Raw genomic sequence first — 22,835 nt, forward strand, 5'->3', positions numbered from 1 at the left:
CAAGTGGAAGGCCTCCTTTTCTGCATTAGTCATAACATTACATGACCAACCTCCAAACCAAGTCACTTAGCTCAACACAGTCATGACCCAGTGCTAAAATCTGCAACAACTTAACTCAGAGTGCATGATTTTGCATGTTTAACTTCTTTTATCATGAAGTACCAGGTGTAAAATTCACCTTCCTACTTTAAAACTAAGTCCTGCCACACATGCAATGCTGGAATTCACATTTGAGTTTTCTTAAAAGTTCATAAAAGTCTACATTTTTGCTTAATTTTGACAGTGTAAAACAAAATAGTATGATCTACCTCATCTTAAACTGCTAACCAAGTCACTTACCACAACAAAATCACAACCCCACTGTTTACATCTCCAACTACGTAAGGAAGCGTGTATGGTTGTGCATATCTAACTCCTTTTATCAAAAACTAACAGGTGTAAGTTCACTTTACAGCTATGCCCTACAGGGTTTGTCACATTGTCAATGCTGGGATTCACATTTTCATTCCCTAAAAAGTTCATAAAAGTCCAAATTTTGTGCTGAATTTTGCCAGTACAGGGCCTCGTTTTCTGCCTTGATCATAAAATAGTATTCATTGCAGTGCATGGGTGAGTGGGCATCATGCATGGGGGCATGTGGTGTCCTTGGCCTCCGTGTTTCCTTTATGGGACCCAGATGGGCAACGGGACGGGCTGACCATGTGGTCGCCATCCCCTCCCTTTTCTCCCCCATCTCCTCCTCCTCCTCCACCACCACCACACAGGCTTTCCCTTTTCTGCCACTATCTAGCGGATTTTCTGACAGACGCTCAAAAAAAGCAAACAAACATGTCGTTTGTTTGATTAGCGGCGTGATTTTCATTGATGGATTACAGCCCCATGCAGGTTCTGAGGGTTAAGCCTGTTTCATCTGGTTGAGATAGAGTTTGTCGATAGCAGGAGAAGCCACACAAGAAGTACTGACAGAATGTGTTACTATGATCCCTCGGGGACATGTTTGTGGTTATAATGTCTATTACTGTGGGCTATATATGCAGGGAAACTGCTTAAGAGGGTTTTTTAAGCTCAGTCCACTGTACAGGCAAACAGTGCTATCAAAGGGAAGAGGGATACGATTGTCAGTGACAGCCTGCGTGTTCTCCTCGGGAATCTACTGTAAAGCTGTTTTTCTTTGATTCATGAAACCCATATTTATGTGTATAATAAAAATCGAATAGCTGCGCAACAAATATGGCAATCCAGTAACAATACTTGGATGCTGTATGCTATAAAATGAAAATTTTATATGCACTAAAACAGAAACTAGTTTTGACTTGTGCTTGTAAAGCATGCAGGAGTAAAGAATAGGATGTCAGCAGCATCTTACATGTGGTTGTTTTGGGTTTCACTCATAATCTCCCATTTCCCCCCATTTTTTGCAAAGAATTGGCATTTAAAAAAGATTTAAATAATGCTTTAGGTAGTTGGGATTTATTTTCGAACAGGGTTTTAATTAATCAAGTTTTCATCACCTCCATCTGCACTTTTTCACGTAGTAGTTTTTATTTCTGTTGCATCTGAAACAAAATAAACACAACTCATAGTTATCACGATCGGAAGTCGTGACTTTTGACAGTAAATAATTGCTGCTTGTGCTCAATAATGTGCGTTTGATTTAGATTTTTCAGAACCAGTTTTGATGTGTGTTTGTAAATATTCTAGAGCCAAGAATAGGATGTCAGCATCTTACATGTGGTTGTTTTGGGTTAGAATATCACTCATAATCTCCCATTTTCCCCCAATTTTGCAAAGAACTGGCATCAAAATAGTGTTAAATAAATGCGTTTAGATGCTTTGGATTTCCTATCAATAATTTTTGCGTCTGCACTTTTTCATAATGTAGTGTTTAATTTCTGTTGAATCTCAAAGAATGTCAACACAACCCGCAGCCGTTACGATTGGAAGTCGTGACTTTTGGCAGTGAATAATTGCAACTTGTGCTCAGTAATGTGCATTTGATTCAGATTTGATCAGTATGTGAAGGATGGGGTTGAATATTGCCCCCTGCCGTAGTGTTGTTGACACTCAGTGTAGTTTGTCAGAGAAACAGTTCAGCCACTGTGGACAAGTGAGTCTGTCCACTGCTGCTCTGAGTGTGTGTGTGTGTGTTTGTGCTCGCAAGATCTACATCTTTGTGTTTGCATGCATCATGGACATGAAAGCCTTGTGTGTGTCTGTGCGAGTGTGTCACTAAGGCAGCCTGGTCTCAGCAGCCTGGATAACCAGAGCTTAGCTTTAGTCAGGCAGCCAAGCGAAGCAGAGCGAAGCAAAGCTGAGGCAGACGACCACCACTCTGTGTGTGTCTCTGTGTGTGTGTGTGTGTGTGTGTATGCAGCAAAGGTAACACAACCCTTGTAGTCTAGCTTGCATAAGCACCATGTGTTTTGTGTACTCATTCATCTGTGTGTGTGTACATGCGTGTTGCTATCTCCCCTCTACACCTTGCCCCACTGACAGCTTGGCGAGACCTGGCATTGGGGGAAGATGGAGAGAGGGATGGAGGAGGAGGAAGAGAGAGGGGGTGAAGGGTAAAAGGTGGAGAGGGAGAGGAGAGGTGTTTGGGAGCAGAGCAGTGGCAGGTGAGTGGGCAGGAGGGAGGGAAGCGATGGAGGCCAGGACGAGGTGAGCATCACCGAGGGATTATCTTTGTTTTCATGTTCTTCTGTCTTTCACCTGCTCACCCAACTCTGACTGGCTGGCTGACTGGCTTACGGACTTATCGTCCAGCCACGCATACCAAAACAATAACAAAGAAGTCACTAAATCCTTCCTCATCCATCCACCGCTATAGATTTTCTCCTGACTCACGGTGACATCAGTCTTTTATTATCACTCTAATGTGCTACTTGCATTAGAGAAAGGAGAGACATCACCCACCATCCATAATTTCTGTTGACGTTTATGGCTTTTACTTGACTTAACACCCTGATTACTGCATATCCGTCTAAGCTGAAAAGGCTCAACATGTGGTTTAAATGCTCAGGAGTGTAACTGGGAAAGTTGGGCTTTTACGAGTTTTCCCTATTTGCTAAGCGTGACGGTTAGGAAATGTACTATACCTGGCTTTGTTTGGGTGCTGAAACTATGCGCAAACTGTTAAAATATCATTGATGCATGTTTGCATTTTTGTTTTCTAAAGTTCCTCTTATACTTGAGGAGTTTTATGCTGTAAAACTGACATAAAATCCTTAAAGTTTTTAGCAGTGTAACTGGGGAAGTTTTTCCGATCTCCTAAGTGTGACATTTACCACTTGTACTGTACCTCACTTTATTTGAGTACTGAAGCTATATGCAAACTGTAAAAATAACACAGTACATGTTTGCTTTTTTATGTTCTGATTTCCTCTGATCATTGAGGATTTTTATTTTGTACAACAGACCAAAATTCCTTTTTGTCAGCTTTTTCAAAACTGGCTCTAAATAGTCTACAAATAAAATGTTGTACAGCTGCTCTTTTGTTTCTAATTTGTAATACTAGCCATGAAAATTCTGAGTGTGCAATAGTGCCAGTTAATTTACAATTTAGTGCAATTTACAGTTTTTGAGGTATCTTCTTGCATCAAAAGGGGCACCCACAGTGACAGATGTCTGTCTGATGTTATATTGCACATGCTTTATTCCATACTGTCTTTCTATACATACTCTGACCCTTATATACTGTTCTCATATGTTTATATATTTACCCCAGCATGTATGAGATGAGTGGATAAGTCTGTCTAAATAAATCTATTCTGTAAGTAGTTTTATCACAACACTAGGCAGAGACACGGAGAACTAAGAATTCAGTTGCACTGGTAACTTGTTTATTGTTGCATATGAAAGTATAGCCTTTAAATCCATCATAATATGTGCTCATATTATGGATGAGTATCGCCGTAGAAAAGTCCAGTCAGTGCAAGCCTAGAAAATCCAGAAGTATTAGCTCTCATATTAATGTTCCTCTGTGTTTCACCACTGTGACTGTGCTCTTCTGATGGATTTACTGGACCAGTCTTGCCTTTACAGTGATTAGGCCTTGTTAGCAGTGAGGGGACTTGACTAATTGCAGTCTGTTAATTGAACATGGACTAATGGCGCAATGATGGGCTATGAAACTAGCTGATGGGGTGAGAGAGAAAGGGGGGGAGGGTGAGCAGGAGGAAGCAATGAAAGAGCGCGGCTTCTCTCTTATCAAAATATTATTTCAGTGGATTAATCCGTTTTTAATGTGTGTCTTTAGCGAGGCGAAGCAGCAAAAAAAAAAAAAATCTCCTTCTCTGTCTGCTCCGGCAGCCTTGCTATCCTATCTCTCTCCTCTCCCTCTCTCAGCCCTTAGCCCCTTGAGTCTCTCATGCATTATGTAGTGATGATTATTACTTAATTACACATTAATAAATCCGCTTCATTTGCAGGACATTAAACGGGAGTTGAGCGCATATGACAGGGAGATGGAGGCAAGCAGGAAGATTGGAGGAGGGAGGGAGGAGGAAAAGGGAGCACTTACTTTTTAGCGTTTATTTGGTTTGTTTAGAGTGTTGTTTATAGTCGGCAGAGCCAAATGAGCCCTTTGACCAAGAGGGAGAACGAGGGGAGGCTGGGCTTGCTGTTGGCGTGTGTTGAGCCAAGCTCTTTTGGGCTAATGACATCATTTCCACTCGATCTCCTCTTTTTTTGTTGCTCTGTCTCTCTCTCTCTCTCTGTGCATTGCTTTATCTGTTTTAGTCTCTCCCTCTTACATCTCTTATTCACCTTCCACCAGTTAGTTAATTTCCCCTGTATCCTGCGTTCAACCAACTGACAAGATGCAGACGCTGTAGCTGCTGTTTGCGCTGGTCGATTTATTGCGGGGCCCCGTGAAACTTAAATGAAATTAAAATGTCCATCACAGTTTTTCCACCGTTACAGTCTAAAACCCAAATATAATGCGAGTCCTCCCATCGGAGAGCCTGGGAGCAGAAAATGCTTGGTATTTGTGCTCAAAAGATGACTAATTCATCATCAGAGTAGTTTCAAATTATGTCGAATGACTAATCACATAATGGACTAATGGCTTCAGCTGTACTCTACAACATCTTACTTTTATTATGCTGGTTAGGGATGCATAATAATTCCAGTAAGTATGTGACTTAAATGTAATAGGAGACTCTGGGATAGTAATTATTCATTGCCTGGAGTTAAAGTTATTGTCAATTAACTGCTCAAGACTCGAAATTAACAACTGCCAAGCCGTCAAATGTGGGTAAAAATTAATTGTGACTGGAAGTGTCATCAAGTTACAAGCCAATTTGGTCGTTCTTTTAATGTAATTAACCTACAAAGGAAAAATAAAGTTTTCAAAAACAGGAGTAAACAGAAAGCCTTGCAGATAATGTGTGCAAGGACAATATCAACACCTTTCTTGCTGGTGCAAATGTGAAACTAGTATCACAACAATATCTGACAGCAGCCTCAGTATGAAGGATTGCGTGATGTGTATAATACAGTACAGTTAATCTCTCGTTTCTCATCCCTTCTCTCACTCTCCTCTCTCTTTTCCTTTCTCTCTCTCTGCGTCTCTCTTCCCATCTGGCTTTACCATTAAAGCAGTTTTTAATGTCACCCTTTGGCAGAGCTCAGAGGCTTTCATAGGGCGACTGGCTCCTATAAAACTCAGAGACCCTACACATGTGGCTTGGATTACTCAAATACAACAATGTTTTTTTTTTTTTTGCAGGTACATCTGAGTGAATAAGTGCTTGAAAGCACTGTAAAAGTCAGTTTCCTTTTATGAATACTAGAAATGGACAGTTCATTTTTGTTTGTGCAGCTATAAATAGCATTAGCAATCTGCACGCGTACAGCCACATTGACTAACTCCTGTATAAAAGCCTGTAGTGGCTTTGCATTAAGGCTTGCTGAACCATTAAATGGCTTTCTGAAAGCATTGTTAGAAATTCCATTGACTCCTCTGCAGGGGGTGGATTTGAGTTTTTGGTAGTTGTTTTTTTAATGGGACAAAACAAGCTAATGTAATTGGTGATTGGTGGAGCCCAGCAGTACAATGCATTGAATGTAATGGACTCATGTGGATCTGCACTCAATTAGAACCAAATTACTGCACAATTGAAAGCTCCAAGAGTAGAACATAACTATGTAGAATATGACCTTGTTCACTGTAGAGAGAAAAGAAGTGCAGGTGTAAATAATAAAAGTGCGGATGACTGAATTCCTTTTTAGCTGCTTCAGTTTCAGGATGTCATGCGTAGTTGCTGTCACACTGCTGTGACTGTTTGAGGCACTTGAATAGGACAGAGCTCACTCATTTTACGTGTTACTGTAACTGCTGACGTTGCTGTGTAGAACTGTAGACTATAGTCAAACAATTACTGTCATCTTTGGCTGGAATTCCCATGAAAGAGCTTCAAACATTTTACCTGAGTTAGCTAAAAGTCCAAACACTTTCATGATGCGATATAATCTTACACTATTTTTAACATCCTTTGTTTTGTCAGTCGTCTGTAATACAATTTGAATTTTATTTGATTTATTTTAAAAGTGCAACTACATCAATAATCACTCTTTTTTTGTTTTACAAAACAACAGAAAAATACTGGTGAAGCACTGACTAATGAACAATAACTTGATTAGTTTAGAAGAGAAGCCTGTCTGATAGAACATCATTTACTCTGTTTTCAGAGTTCTTGGACACACTGAGGTTTTTATGTTGCTCTATTTACAAGACACAGACTTTGCTGACATGCAAAGTCCACATTTGCACAGCAAGAAAAGGGAGAGAGACGCTGAAAAGAAGCATTTGGCAACGGCGTGCAAAGTAACTTTTTGCTTTGAATGACATCAGTTCTGGCTTTACACTTTGTGGTGATTGAAATGATTAAACAAACTATTCTGTTCCCAACAGAGTGTTTTATTTTTGGTCAACATCATCCTTTTTGTTGCCAGAATATTTACATACAAGCAATGTTTGCAACAAAAATGATCCTTCAGAGTTTCTGCAATGTTTCTCACTCATTTCGCTGTGCACATGTGCAACCTGCATGTCAACAAACTCTGCATCTTGTAAATGAAGTAAAAAAAGCTCAGTGTATCCTAGACCTCTGAAATCAGGGTGAATGATGTTTTAGCGGGCTTCTTTTGTAGATTAGATTGTGGAAAATGAGAATCTTGCAAGTTTTCTTTTGAGTCAAGCAGTAAAAAGTTACAGAAGATGTATTTGAGCTGATTTGCTTTGCTTTAGCTTGCTGTAGTGTTATTATAACACTGTGCACAGAGTGTTGATGCTGAAACGATATACTGTGCAGCCCAAGTTCACACCATGTCAGGCATATGTTGGTTGGTTGAGTGCTGTGAGAACCATTGAGGTAATAATTTGTGATGTTTTTGTTATATGGCTGCGCGTTCTTTACATTTTCTCTTCTCTATAAATTAAATATTAGGAAATGCTCAGTATGATGCAGACTAACCACCGCTTCAAAACTTGCCTTACCTTTCTGATGATGTCTCACAAAGTTGGTATCTGTTGCAGGACAGCAGCACTGTACACAAATCACTAATTTATATTCTTGTGGTTACTCTGTGTGCTGTTTATCGTCTTTTCACCTCTTTGCAAACTGTGATTTAAAAACACTGGGGTGAAAGAAGTATAGTTGTGTAAGCAGAGAAGTGTGCAGTAATGGTCCTTGGTTTTAAGATCCATTATTCAGGATGAGCAGTGAAAATGAGGTTTTGTTTGAAATAATGGACGGGAGAAGGTCATGTCATCTGGTAGGCTTGGTTAGTTTTTTATTGTATGGAATGTGTGTGTGCGTGAACTCGTCTGTGTGTCTAGAAAGGGTGAAGTCCCTCAGTGAGGTGTGTGTATGCCAGCGACAACTCCTTATCAGCGGCCAGCCTGGTGTGGTTGTGCACGTACATATGTGTGTGAGAGTGTGTGAGAACGGGGCGTCATGGGCCAGGACTGTGCCATTGTAGCGGCTTAGCTAGCCTCGTTTATCAGCTGCAAACTCACTGGACCTTAACACACACCCACCCCTCTGGAGGCGCACAAACACACACACACATACATGCGCACACAAAAAGCACACACACTTTGTAGCTGAGCTTTGTGCGTGCCCATGGCCTCAGCTTTTAAAAGGAGAAAGATGATGCTGGTGTGACTATACACGTGCACACACACACATAGACACTAACGCACACACACTCAGTCAGTCCAGACCCTGCTTGCCAAGCCTGTATCCCCCTACCACCAGATATTCTCTAAGGACATGAGCCCTTCTAAGTTTCCTACAAGTCTGTGTGTGCATGTGTGTGTCTGTCTGTAAGCTTCTCTTACAGCGTCTTACTAAGAGATTATGCTTGCTTCTTTGTTCAGCACAGACTGTTTGCCTGAAGTGTATTTTTCTATGTGATTTGGGGACTAGTTTGGTGTGTTGTAGTGTTGGTTATCTTAGTTGAATCCTATTGGATTCCTAAATGGTGTAGCAATCAATTTTGAATCATTAATTTGCCCCTAAATATAAAAAATGTGCTGTACTATACTTTTAGTGAGAAACAATCCAATACAGCAAAATGATTTAATTTACAGTGATATGTGATGTTAAAAAGCAGCAGAACTTTGCCTTGACTGAGTTTGAGCAGTCAGTTTAATTCCAGTAAATGAATTACTGGAAAGATTTCATACATTAAAAATGATTTGCTCTTTCAAATCTCTCAACCTAAAAACTTATAGTCAGGTTTGAAAGACATGATATCTTTTAAAAATTGCTAAAATTACACCATTTATCAGTGTGAAGCTAAGCAGTGCAAGCTATAAAGTATATATTGGATGTAGAATCAACATTTGTTTGCAGTATGTGTAATGCCTTTTGGCACTTGCTTTATACAAAATTGAACTTTTTTCTGATTTATGGCATTATAGCTTTCTTGTACTGCACAACACACATTTTTGAGTCTTGCAAAGTTCTAGCAACGGTTGTGCTGTTCCCATAGAGCTGCAGGACCCACATATTGCAGTAAAAAATGAGAATACAGTGAGTGAAAATGTGACAGGAGGAAAAAACATCCAAAAAACTGCTTTGAGGTTTAAAATCCATCCATTCTCTATACGCCGCTTTATCCTCATTAGGGTCGCGGGGGGTGCTGGAGCCTATCTCAGCTGACTCGGGCGAAGGCAGGGGACACCCTGGACAGGTCGCCAGTCTGTCGCAGGGCTACATATACAGGGATGAGAATTTTCCGCGGATCCGCGGAATTCCGCGGATTTTATCATTGCCAGGGTCATTCTTGTGAATCGTCTAAATTCGAGGAGAAAATTTTTTTTTGGGGGGTGAGGTATGTTTATGGGCGGCGAGTCGTAATATCGAACGGCTGCTAATATCCACCGCGCTGAATGCTAGCTGCCACTCAGTGAGAGCAGTCATGTACAGTACTGTAATCGAATCACCATGAAGTGTAGAGTCCAGGGATGGGAATTTTCCGCGGATCCGCCGATTTCATTTCAAGTTTGAACACTTTATTGTCGCTGATACTCCCGCGAGATGGTAACGACGTTAACGATAGCTTGTTATCGACTATTGTAAACGGCCCAGCGATTGGAAGTCGCTGCGCCGCCGCCGCACACATATCCCCCCCCACCCCCGGTCAACAACTTTCCGCTGGAATCAGAACTTGCTGATCCCATCCCTGCATATACAGACAAACAATCACACTCACACCTATGGGCAGTTTAGAGTTATAAATTAACCTCAGCATATTTTTAGACTGTGGGAGGAAGCCGGAGTACCCGGAGAAAACCCACGCATGCACAGGGAGAACATGCAAACTCCATGCAGAAAGATCCCAGGCCCACCCCGGGATTTGAACCGGGATCTTCTTGCTGCAAGGCAAAAGTGCTAACCACTACTCCACTGTGTACCACTACTCCCGAGGTTTAAAATGTACTTTTAAAAAAATAAAGGTTTTACCAACAAGATTGTGAACTGAATATGACCAGTTCTTATCTTATATGATGGATTATGTACTACTAGTATTATTCTGGACAGCATTACACTCGTCTGTTCTCTCAAATACCCACCTTTCCTCGTTGTCTTTCCTCCTCATCCTCTGCACTCCTTCCCTTCCACCTCCTCCCTCCCTCTATGATCCAGCCCCCCCCCTTGCTTCTCCTTCATATTCTGTACATTAAACATTAGTGGTGGGGGCAATTAGCAGTGCCCCTCTGCACACCTGGCTGATGCATAATATATTTATTGGCCTACCCTCCCTCTGTCTCCCTTACACACACACTCACTCTCTGCTGTTGATGAAAGGGTGACTTTTGGGAAATGGGATATCTGTGTGTACGATTGAGCTTTGCGCCTCTAGGTCTGACCTTGCATAACCCCTGAGTTTGAGCTTAAAGCCAGGTCAAAAGTCACTGTTCTAGTATTCTTCAAAATAATTGTTCTTTTTGAATCGGTACACCCTCTTGAAAAGCATATTTTTTTTCCTGTGTGAGATAAGATAAACCTCAAGCATATCTTCTTTATCTTAATTCTCAAAGAGCTCCCTTATCTCAGAAAGTGTCATGGTCTTGTGAGAAAATTAAGAAGGAATCCTTTCTGCTTTGTTGCTATCTTGATAGCTCTCCGGTTGCATGTCTACCAATTTAAATATGGATTGCTTTTTACTACATGGAGCCCCAAACCTTTAAGCTTTCCCTCCTTTTTCATTCATATTTATACCAGCTTGCCTTTTTCCTACACACATGCATTTGTATGCCTATACACAACCACACACACACATCATGGACCCAGACTAATGTGCATTGTCCTCAGAGCGTGGAGTCTTCAACAGAACAAGCTGCTTGTGTTGTGTTCCTTTTTTATTAAACACTCTGCTGGGTCTTTGTAGTGCACCCCACTATAGACCTACCAATGGTTCTTTTTAGTGCTCGAGACTTCAGTTGGTTTTTCTAACTCCTTTTCATTCACCTCCCAGTCAAAAGGCAAGAGCGCCCCGCTGTGAGACATACAATGGAGCGAGCGAGAGCAGGAGAAAGTGAAAGAGCAAGACAGTGATGGAGAGAGAGGGAGACTCCATACTGAATAAGAAATAATAGAAACTGTGTCAAAGAAAATGTAATTTTGACCAGTTTTTGAAACTTAATATTATATTAGAACCCGCCCTGTTTAAAAAGCCTGTCTGAGGGCACTTAAATGTAAATGCTTTTGTATTATATAAATTGGTGGAAATTTTAGGGGCAGTGGATAGTCATTAAGTTTGAGTTTGAAAGTAAAATTAAGATTGTAATGAATTTTTTTTCCCGAAACTAAATTCAGTTGCATAGATTTCTGAACAGCGTGCAACAAATACCTACTGTAGACCAGTGTTGCATTGCCAAACCCACATTCAGTGCTATGCCAGTGTTTGAGAACAGTCTGGCTGCATGTCTTTATCATTGTGGTGTTGGATGAAAAACAAAAAGCTTGCTTGTTTGTATTTCTCAAAACCAATCAAAGTTGTCTTAGACGGTGCTAAGCCGAGGATGCAGTGGCGGTGCCCTGGAACTAGACAAGCAGTATCATTAAAAATAACTTAAAGAACCAAGCAGACCTGACTTATTGCAGAATCCAAATCTTTAAAGCTTCCCGGTTTTAGTGAATAAGTTGCCGCTCTGAGTTTTTTTTTGATGATGTTGTTGTTTTTCCTAATGAAGTGGATTTTGAAAACCGCAACACAGAGAGATTGGAGGCAGGTGGTAGGCTTATAGTCACAGTGTGCGTCCAATGAGTCAAACTAACCATGTATCTACCAGAGCCTAACTACCAGTCTGCTCGATTAGTCATGCGATGCTTTTCTATCCCCTAATGCATTTGTATTAATTAGTCATGACCATCATTTCACTCAGCTGTTGTGGAGGTGCATGATTAGAATTGTGTGATGGTCTTGTAGCAGTCACCTTAGTTAAACAAATGTGGCTCCAAAATCCTTCACAAAGATGGGATTGGTTGCTAAAATAAACCACAAAGTATTCAAGAAACTAAGAAAGAGACCACCCTTGCTATGGCTAGGATTACTTTATGTAGCTCTACTGCTAACATTTTAATGTGGTAAGTCGCGTTTTACTCAACTTTGCTGTGAAAACTGAAGGGTGCAATAGTAACGTTACACAAACGGGGACGCTGTAGTTTTCTTCTGTGACAGTTAACACAATACACCGACTTTCAAGAAACTATTAAGCTTTTTTTCTAATCATGTTACCATGGACTAAAGTAGCTTTATTGCCCTTTATATCAACACTTTTCTGTGACAGCAGCAGCTATTCCTCTCACACGTCAGAAGAGACTCATTTCACACAACAAACCCACTAGTTTCTTACAAAACCTTCTTTTAAGTAAGAATTATGTAAGAATTAGTGTTTGTTTACCTTGATAGCTAGACAGTGGTGCAGTAAATACTGATATACTAATACCACAATGTAAAATGTCACTTAAAATAAAAAATATGTCAGGATAATCAGGAAAATGCACCATGTTGTTAAAAAAGTAATGTAACAAGTGCGTGCTGTTATATAACACATGTATTTATATTATTAAATTCATATTGCTCGTGCTTTAATGCTGAAGCAGGATTTTATTGTCAAAGATTTGGAAATCAGAATCACTAAAACATACATGATACTTAAGCCTATTAAGTATCTACAATCAGTTGTAGAGTAATCGTAGTTTATGGGACTTGAGGAAAGCTGGAAAAAAAACAATGTGGTGAAAATTCTATTCCAGACTTACTAGAAAGTTGGTGAACAAATGTGCACTTCCTTGACAGCACCAGGAGGTTGAGAAAAGTCAGAGTGACTTTCCTTATTCTGTGCCGAAACAACAGCAGAGAACAATGAGGTGGTGTTGTCTCTTGTATGTCTGCTCTCTAATAAAATCTTTATACCCATATCAAGACGGAATGAAACAGGGAGACCATGTTGGAGGAAAAGCAGAAAGAGAATAAGAGATTGCTTGGTGAGATTGGTGTCAAGGTGTGCATGTTGGTCAGTGCAGTCCAATTTTAAAAATGCAGAAGTGCCGTCTGCCTCAGACTCAGAGTTGATAAGCAGCCTGGGGACCAGCACACTCAGCTTCTTCTCTCTCCTTTCTCTTTCTCTGACCCCGAAACAACCTAATTACTACATTTGTAAACAGTCAAATAATTAAGCAGCTGAGGAGAATAATATCTGCAAGTACGTTTCTTGTTTAGTGGCATCAGCATGCTGATTACTCCAATTACAGAACAATTACAGAGGTGCTTTAGCTTAAATACAAATTGCCTGTCGCCTTTAATGAACTTTGGTGCTTGAGAATAAAATCTGATTCGACAGGCATGAAGATACTGTTGTCAGCAGAGATTCTAGATGTTAATATTTTTAGCGTGGCTTTCACCTTTGCTATGGCAGAGTCATGTCTGTTTCATTATTTTAATCTTTGAGACTAATATCTGTTGCAAAACGTTGGTCATTTAAGTATTTTTTTATCAGACAACATTACCTAATCGATCATTTTAGCACTAGGAACAAGGAAGCAGCTGTTGGGATTGTGGTACTTTAGCTTAAATGCAGATTGCTTGCAGCCTCAGTGAACGTTGGTACTTGACAATAAGCTCTCTTTCGGCAGACATGAAGACACTGTTGTCAGCAGAGATACAAAATATTGATATTTTTAGCTCAGTTCCCACCTTATTTGTGACTGAGTCACTTCTGTTTCAAGCCTTAGTTTAAATTATTTTAATCTTTGGGACTAAAATCTGTTGCAAAGCATTATGAGCAGCTTATTGTCAGGCAGCATTAACTTTTTGATCTTTTTAGCAGGAACTAGGCGGCAACTGTTGGGATAATTAGACAGAACTTTGACTTTTCACTTTTAAGGTAATTGTGATTGAAAATAGTTTGAAACTCAAACTTATAATCACAGTTTGAGTGTCTGTTGCATGGAATGGAATAAAAGCCGTTGAGAAAAGGTTGTGTTTTGGGTTGTTTAAAAAATGGAAATCACATCTTATACAGTCAGTCGACATGAAGATAGTTTTGTCAACACAGATTCTAGTTATTAATCATTTTTAGTTTGACTCGCACGCTATTTATGGCTGAGTTCCTTCTGTTTTATTAAGTCTTTGGGACAAAAATCTGCAGTAAAGCATTATTAGCAAATACTCTGCTCACTTTTTTAAGTGTTTATTGTCAGGCAGCATTACCCTATTGATCATTTTAGCAGGAACTAGGAGGCAGCTGTTGGGATCATGGTACTGTAGCCTAAATACAGGTTGACTGTAGCCTTAATGAACTTTGGTACATGAGGTGAGGAACTTTTTGAGCAGACATGAAGATACTGTTGTCATCACAGTGACAAAATATTAATATTTTTAGCTCGGCTTCCTCCTTATATATGACTGAATTGCTTCTGTATTGTTATTTTAGCCTTTGGAACTAAAATCTGTAACAAAGCAATATTAGCAAAAGCTCTGCTCACTTTTTTAATCATTTATTGTCAGGCAACATGGATTATTGATCGTTTTAGCAGGAATTACTGGGTAACTATTGGGACGATTTCACTTCTTACCTGGAAGATAAGTGTTTAAAAGTAGTTTAAAGTGAAGCTTTTAATTGTAGTTGAATGTGTGATGCATAAATATTAAACACAAAATGAAACAAAACTGTTGAGCAAAGTTAGTATTTTGGGTCGTTTCAAAAATGGAAAGTACATTTTATAAGATGCTTGATTACACGTCTGCTCAAACAAACAAACAACCAGCCACGCTCCGAGCGCACACGCGCTGTGTGTATATTTTTCTTGTAACTCCCAGAAGGAGCGTGACGAGCGAGTTAATCTGTCCGCCAGCGATGCGGCATGACACAAAGCTGTTTATTTCCCTTTTTCCTCTCTGTCTCCGTCTTCCTCCCTCTCTCCCTCTCTCTCTTGCTCTCTCGCTCCTCCTGTAAAGCCTAATCAAGTTTGTATCAAGCTAAATAATGCCTTAGCGTGAAATTGGTGTCTTCAGTCAAAAAGCACTCCCGAGCCTGTACTACAAGAGAAGGCAATTATGTACCCCTCCCTACCCCTCCACCCTCCAGGCCTCTCTGCTCTTGTTGTTCATGCACTGTGCATATATATATGTGTGTGTGTTTATGTACGAATGTGTGTGTGTGTGTGTGTGTGTGTCTATGTGTGAATGAATATACTTAAATTATATCTGCCATATCTCATAATTTGTTTGCTGCAGCTCAGAGTTCTAATGTTGAACTCTGTGCCTTTATTTGACTTGTATGTGTACCAGTCTGTAATGGTGAGTGGAGGCTGCTGGGGGAACTTCTAGTTCAGTTATTTCTGGAGCTCTCCCCAGAGTCAAGGTACTCCAGAGGAATGCTTTCCCTCTCCTCCTCCTGCCCTCTCTTTCTCACTCTGTCCTACTCCTTATTTTTCTCCTTGCTGCCCTCCTTCACCTCTCGTCCTTCCTCGCCGTTGCTTTCATCCTCACCTCTGTCTCACCTTTTCCTCTCCCTTCGTTCTCTACTATCTTTTTTATCCTCCTGTTTCCATTTGTTTTCCCTTTACTCCTCCTCACTCTCCTTCCTTTTCTCTTTTTTTCCTCCCCTCTACGTGTCTCTTCTGCTATCGATTCCTCTTTGCGCCGCACTCTCTCTGACAGACAGAAAAACAAATGTCAGATCAGAGAGGCTCTTTAATCTCAAGCTGTGTTGTTTGGCCCTGAACATCAACTCTGCGCTTGTCTGAGCGTGTGTGTGTGCGAAAATGAGCGTTCTGCTCTCTGGATGTTAAGAGAGGTGAATTTGTTGTGTGTTAATAAGTAGCTCTTAGTTTAAAAACCGTGCATGTGTGTAGAAGTGCATTAATACAGCAGGATAAAGAGATAAAATGAGAAAGTCTTTCACTTTTGCAACTGTATTAGTGATGTCACTCTGGCTGTGTTGTTAGGCTTTCATGTCTTGCATCATTTTTCTTTTTCAGAAAGCGAGAGAGCGTGTGTGTTTGTGTTGTCATATGTTGTTGGTGGTCTGTTGGAGGATGTTGGGAAGGTTGCATAGCAACTCAGTTGGGCAATAAAGCAAGGTTTTCAACCACACTGACCTCATGGCACAGAAAGAAACAAAAGAGGTGTGAAGGACAAAACGGGTGAAGACATGATTGGAAGTAATAAGGGCAAGAGGAAAAAATGGTGATGGCCGAAGGTTCGAGATGAGCACAAACTATGAAAACAAAATCAGATAGTGGAAACATTTTTGGATCGAAAGCGAGGGAGACAGGAAAGAAAAGCAGAAAAGAGAGACAGTGGAAAGAGAAAGATAGAGAGGGCGATGGAGCTTGTCCGCCAGGCTTTGTGTGGTTGTTGTTCTTTCTCTCTGCCATCCATCTAAGCCCTCTGCTAACTCTGTCCCTCTACACACAGTCCCACAAACAGAAGCACGCATGCACACACACACTCGCACTGTCCCAAACCTCAGACTAGCCTGGTGTTTCTGGCCAGTGGCTCAGTGCTTGGGATGTGTTTCTGTGTGTGTGTTTATGTATTTTAAGGCTGTTTTGTTCAGAATGCAGGCAGGCAGAGAGAGCGGTTTTACTGCTGATAAAAGTATTTGGTTAATCAGCTTCTGTCCCTGTCCCCTGGCTAGAAGTGTTTGTGTATTTGTGTGTGTGTGACACAGGCCATTGAAGTTGGGGGGGCTCCCGAGGGGCGGGCTGGGGATGTAGATTGGCATCAGCCCTCGGCCAGTAGCACCACAAAGTCGTTCCTGAGGGACGGGGAGGGCAGCCAATGAGAGTCCTTCTGGAGCTGTAGGGAGAAAGCGGGATGTTGGGGGGGAAGTGGGTTGGAAAGGGGAAGTAAAAGAGGGAGTAGACAGAAAGGGAAGAGGGATGAAGAAAAAAACGAGTGTCTAGGATGAGAAAGAGAGACAGACAGATAAAGAGAGAGAGAGAGAGAGTCAGATGACAATTACCCTCTTGACTTCAGTCCAGCACTAGTTGTCAATCAGCCGGCCCCTCTGGGATAGAAACCCACCCGTTATTGGCTACGCTGACCCACATCCCGCCTCTCTGGGCGTCCTGGCCAATGCATGATTGGCCACAGTGACCCGTTCGTCAAAGAGATCTGGGAACACCGGAGCCTTGGGCTGCTTTGGGAATACATGGCCCTGATACTGTGCGTGCATGCATGTGTTGTTTAGGAGGAAAAAAAAGACAAAGGATTTTCTTAGTGAGGCTGAAACTGCTTTCATGGGACAGAAGAGAAGAAGAGACAAAGATAGAGAGGAAGCAAGTTGGAAGGGAGTAGAAGAGACGTTGAAGGGGGACAGAAAAGAAACTGAAAATGGGAGAAATAGGAACAAAGCTTGGAGGGTGAAAAGTGGTCAAAAGAGGAGCACTTAAGAGATAGAAGAGAGACAATAGCAAAGAAAGATGGCAGCAGAATATGAAAGACGGAATAGAGAAGTAAGCGAGGGAAAAGGAGAAAATAGATGAGGCTGTAAAAACAGGAGGAAGAGAAGAAGAATGAAGAGAGAGGTGTACTGTTTGTAGTAGTGTGTGGGAGAGTTTGATTGCTTGTGTTTGCATGTGGATAATTAATGATAACAACAACTGTGCAAATATTTGTACATGATAACATCATTACGATGCAGAGGAATAGAATCATTTTGCTTTTACTGGTCTACTTAGCAGCTCTCCTGTCTGATGTACACAAAACTAAAAATGGAGCACGACAAAACAGCCACTTCTTATTGTTCTTTAAAACACATTAATAATACTAACAAGTAACCTGCTTTTCGATTTTGAGGGCTTTATTTTGGTAGTAAACTTCTTCTCTAGTTGAAATCCGTCACTGTCAAGAAAGCTTAATAGAAGCAGGTCGCAACCTGTTTTCCTCACAAAATGAACATGTGATAGGATTAGGTGTAGATAGAGCAAAGTGTAAATAAATATATCATCTGTGAAGTGTATTTAATGTTATTGCAATTTTCCCAAGACACCCATATTGACTTTTTTCCCCAGAAAATGCTACTTAGGCTACAAATGAACTCATTGTATGAACTTGGAATAGCTTACCAGTTTGTAAAACAATAGCTTTATCCCTCTAAATTCAGGGTTTGTATCAGAAAATGTAATTAATAGACCTCACCCATTTTGAGTGTGTTGCTAAAATTAGAGACTGATGCAACTGGCAGGTCATTTCTGGGATTTATGACGCCTACAGGTGTTCAGTCACCTGAAAACGAGAAGGAGGGGTTGTGTGTAACCCAGTGATTAATCTCGACCAGTAAAGACTCTGCCGTATTCATATTAAACAATAACATTTTAATGCATTTGACTTGCAAATTGTGGTCAAAGTTGCACAGTGCCACCAATATTTATCACTTACTGTAATTTGTAATTCTTGTGAGAGTTTAAAACCAGGTGGTACAATTTTGCATGAGATAATGTTCGCACACTTACAGGTCTCAAATTTAGATTTTAAAAATATTTCTTGTCTGTTCTTATCAGCAAGGATGTTTCTAGTTCCTGTATCTTCTTTTGCTTTTACCTGGAGACTAATATTGGGAACTTCTGCATTGCATAATGGGCCCTATTTTGCATATGCATATGAATGTGTGCACGTGTGTTTTGTCACTGTGGACTGGCTAATGAACTGTAGCAGTCCATTAAAATGCAGACAGGAGTGTTGCGTAGTCTTGTGTTGCAGTGTGTGCGCTGCTATATGTGTTTTGCATGTGTTTGCATCTGATTATTTGTTGGCATTGTGTAGAATGCAGATTAAGGATTCTGATCCTCTTGTGTCTTGTAACAATGAGTGGCGTTCGTGCTGTTGTGAACTGTGCGATCATATCTAGAGTGGAACATGGTACAATGAAAGGGCGTAAACAGCAGCGCTTCTGGCATAAGTGATGACAAAACAGCACCTTTAGCCTTTGTTTTTGTAATTCCTGCCATCTGCAAGACTTTGTACACCAATTTGTGCAACGTACCCAGGCTGCCAAATGAAAACAAACAGTCCATGTTTTACGAGACTCAAAGAGCACCCCAGTTCAAAGTACACCCCACTTCCAAGGAAATAACCACTTTGCTGTTCTCATTAATAGCAACTTCATTTGGCGTCTTTGCTGAAACTCGCATCTAAAACAGACATTTGATCGACTAAGACGTCTCCGGGGTTAACAAAAGCAACAGCAAAAGCCAGGCTGAGTTGTGTGCGTATAGATGCTCCGAGGATTCCCAGTAGCTTCCCCCTTGCATTGTGTCGCACATGCATCGTGCTCCGGGGTTTTCATTTGTGCTTTATTACTGCAGCGCGTGTGTGTTGCTGTTAGCGCAGATTGTTTGATCTTTAGCCTTCTGCTGTCTCAGTAATTACTGCCTTGCCTACAGGTATAATACATCTTGTCTGTGTGTGAATCTCTCTGTGTGTGTAAATGTCTTTGTGTGTATATTTGTGTTTGTGTCAGTGTTGCATAGGATTTGCTGATATCACCTGAAATCAATATCGCAATTATCTGGTATAAATAGACAGGAATCTGTGCAGCTTGTCAGCTTGTTAAAGGGATGCTCTGCAAATAGCAACCTGTCGGAAGACTTTCAATTACAGAGCATGCAAACATCCAAAAAATAATGAACCCATTTCCCTGCAAATTGGCATATTTTGTTAAGAAAAAAAAGTTGCTGTGAGTTGGAATGCTAACTTATGCAAACAGGAAATTTTGTAGGTGCCTGTATAACTTACTGCTGGCTTGTTAATCGACTTATTGTGCCAATTTACATTTTTCAAACTCGTGAATATAAAGGGAGATGTACTGTAGGCAGAAAAGAGATGCAGCAACACACACTAGTGAAAAGATATATTAATTGGACATCTTGAATGCTGTATTTTTTACCTTACAGACACGTATCCTTCCCCGTAATGATGCCCATATGCAGATATCTTTCTACAGGATGTCTTACTACACATTCACTTCTTCTGCCGTCTCCTTTTGACTCATAGTATCTGTAAGCATGCCTAACCCTTTCCACACAAACGCACATAGACACACACCCCCCACCGACCCCCTGGTGTGTGCAGAGTTCACAGTAACGGTGTGCGAGTCTCTGAGGGGGACAGAGGGAGGATATGGGAATCTAAATAAAGCTATGCATGCTTGGCTAATGAAACACACTGTATTCCCCAAAGTCTCATCAGGAAAAATGGGCTTTTATCAGAGGCAAAGTTACCAGTACATCTAGGTCTCTACAACATCCAAAAACACTACCAGAAGAACAAGTTTTCATCATAATTTCTCCTCTGTTTTTTTTCCAAGCGATGCAGAGAAAATCCTTGTCACAACACGATGAGGGAAGCCCAGTTCAGGCGGAGCGTGTTCACAGCAGAGGACTGAAAGCTTTGATTTAAATCTCAGTCCAAAAGTGATACAGATCCATATTTTCATGTAGAAAGATGCCTCCTCTTTCTTGCTGTCTCACTTAAAATAAGTGAGATGGCAGAAAGTATATTTTCAAGTTGTTGAGATGCGATGCAACATCAAATATGTCTTGGTATTTAAGAATTTAGTCTTCAAAATTTGCGAACATTAGCAAATGTGTGTCTACGTTGTATATATGTTTTACCTCAGATTAGTTAGAAACAAATACATCAGTGTTCAAGCTTGTCTCCCAGAAATTCTAATCCTCTTTGCCTACAGGGAATTCTCATTTATGTTTTAAAAGAAACTTAATTTAGAAAACTGTGATGTAATGCGAGGGTCTTCTGGTTTTAAAAGAGCTATAGCATCCATATTTGTCTCAGAAAATAGGTTTCATTTGCTGTGTGTGACCATTTTTCTTAGATTTAAATTTAGTTGTCACTTCTTGTTACTTTGGGTTTTTCACTCATTGCTTGGTTAAGGTTAGGCATCAAAACAGCATGGTTAGGTTTAGGAAAATAGCTCGGTTTGGCTTAAAATACGACTCTTTCTCAACACTTTCGAAGCTTTTCTGCCCCACCTCATATATAAATAGTGAGCTGAAAAGGGATGTATGTTAAGAAATACATCAAATAGCAAAGATATGCCGAGTAGACATGTATTTGTAGTATATCACTACAAAAATTTTGATAAAAATGCAGTTTAGCTGTAAAGAAATCTGCAGTGTCGCATGCACAGGTTTGCATTGCATCTGTTTAAGCATACTGCAGGTATATTGAATCACGATAATAAATCATACAAGCCAAAAATGGTTCATTGACAAGGTAATTTGTTAAAGGTATTTTGGAAATAACCCCTTTTTATTAGCTTCGAGGAAGTACTATGTTTTTCCTCTGGTTTTCTCCAGCTTCTCTTATATGTTTTTTTTTCTGCTGTGTTTGGCAGACATGCTCGTCATGGTGGGAGGTCTCTGTGTGGGAAAGGGTTCTGTTCAGGCAGACGTATAGCCTTCAAGTCAAAATCCTGCGTGCCTCGAGTGTATCTGTGTGCATATGTGTTTGTCCAGGGATCCATTAGTCCGTTATTAGCACACTGTGGTCCACATCTGGCCCTCAGAACTAGCTCCAGCCCCACATACTCAAAAGGATGTTTCAGACTTCAGATCCAAAATACATGAGTCTTGACCCAAGTTTGTTTCTTTAGAATTTCAGGAAAAAGATTCAGTCTTGGAAGTTTCATTAATCAAATGAGATGAGCACTGACGCTTGTTGAAAGTAAACCTCACGACCACCGCTGTTTTGGGATCGACTCCAGACTGAATTTCCAAACGCAGCGCCACCAAACATACCAAAACTGATGAAAATATTCTTAGGTCTGCAAAACACAAAAGTCTGCATATTTGAAAACACCACACCGAAATATACTTCTGTTTGTTTTTAAGCCGCTACCACAGCATCTTATTTCTGGCTGTTGCAGTGTGGGGCCTTCTCTGTTTGTTTGCACACTATAAGAAAAAGTGATGTTGTTTTTTATCTCTTTACACAATTTCTTGCAAGTATTGGGAGGTGCTGCTTTTAGTTTGTGTTCATGCTTTTCTGCTGCAGAACAAAGAACTTGACTTTGTGGTAAATCAAATTTTTTTAAACATATTTTTATGATGGAAGAAAATGTTCTGCAGTGATTGCGGCTCTCATATTCATCCTCGGTTTAGTACCAGTAATTTTCTCCTGTTGTAAAAATAGTTTCTTCTCTTGCCTTAATCCACAAAAACCAGACTAACACCTGAGGAGAAAGTAGAAATTTTGGGTTTTGGCCACTTTGTTCTCCCATATCCGTGCATTTTTTTTTTGGTAGTGTCTACGGATACGGGTCCGTATCCGTAGCCCACAGGCTACGGGTACGGCACTTTCCATTTGCCAGACAGATACGGACCCGTACGCGAGTCTCGCGAGTCAAGAAGCTGCTAACCACTGCAAACTGTTGAAAGGTAAGCAAAGGTTAAGGTTAGGGTTAGTGTTAGGGTCAGGTTTAGGGTCCGTACTTGTCATACCGATGCTACAGGTCCGTACAGCTAGCGTCTACCGGGAGTCACGTGACCAGATCTCGCGTATCTGATTGGCAAATGGCAAGTGCCGTATCCGTAGTCCACAGGCTACGGGTACGGGTCCGTACCTCTAGCAACAACCTTTTTTTTTTGGCTAAAACCTCAGTGTAACATTTAAAACACTGAAAAAAATGCTGGAAAACTGACAAAAATTTGTGTTTTAAGAAATTTTAGATCTCTTTATTGAACAGCAGAACTGCAAGTGTTTGTTGGATGGATCCTTATTGTGTTTTCTGAGTTATAATAAATTGGGTTGTAACTGTTCATGTTACAGACCTGTTTGACTTTTTA

The 22,835-nt window shown here is 40.6% G+C and overlaps 1 protein-coding gene across 3 annotated transcripts in view; it reads left to right on the forward strand.

The window, feature by feature from the left end:
• Positions 1-22,835, forward strand: part of znf423 (zinc finger protein 423) — a 167,275-nt gene that overhangs the window by 1,458 nt on the left and 142,982 nt on the right. The window lies entirely within an intron of this gene.

The sequence above is a fragment of the Acanthochromis polyacanthus genome, chromosome 8 (genome assembly GCF_021347895.1).
Source record: "Acanthochromis polyacanthus isolate Apoly-LR-REF ecotype Palm Island chromosome 8, KAUST_Apoly_ChrSc, whole genome shotgun sequence".
Taxonomy (NCBI): domain Eukaryota; kingdom Metazoa; phylum Chordata; class Actinopteri; family Pomacentridae; genus Acanthochromis; species Acanthochromis polyacanthus.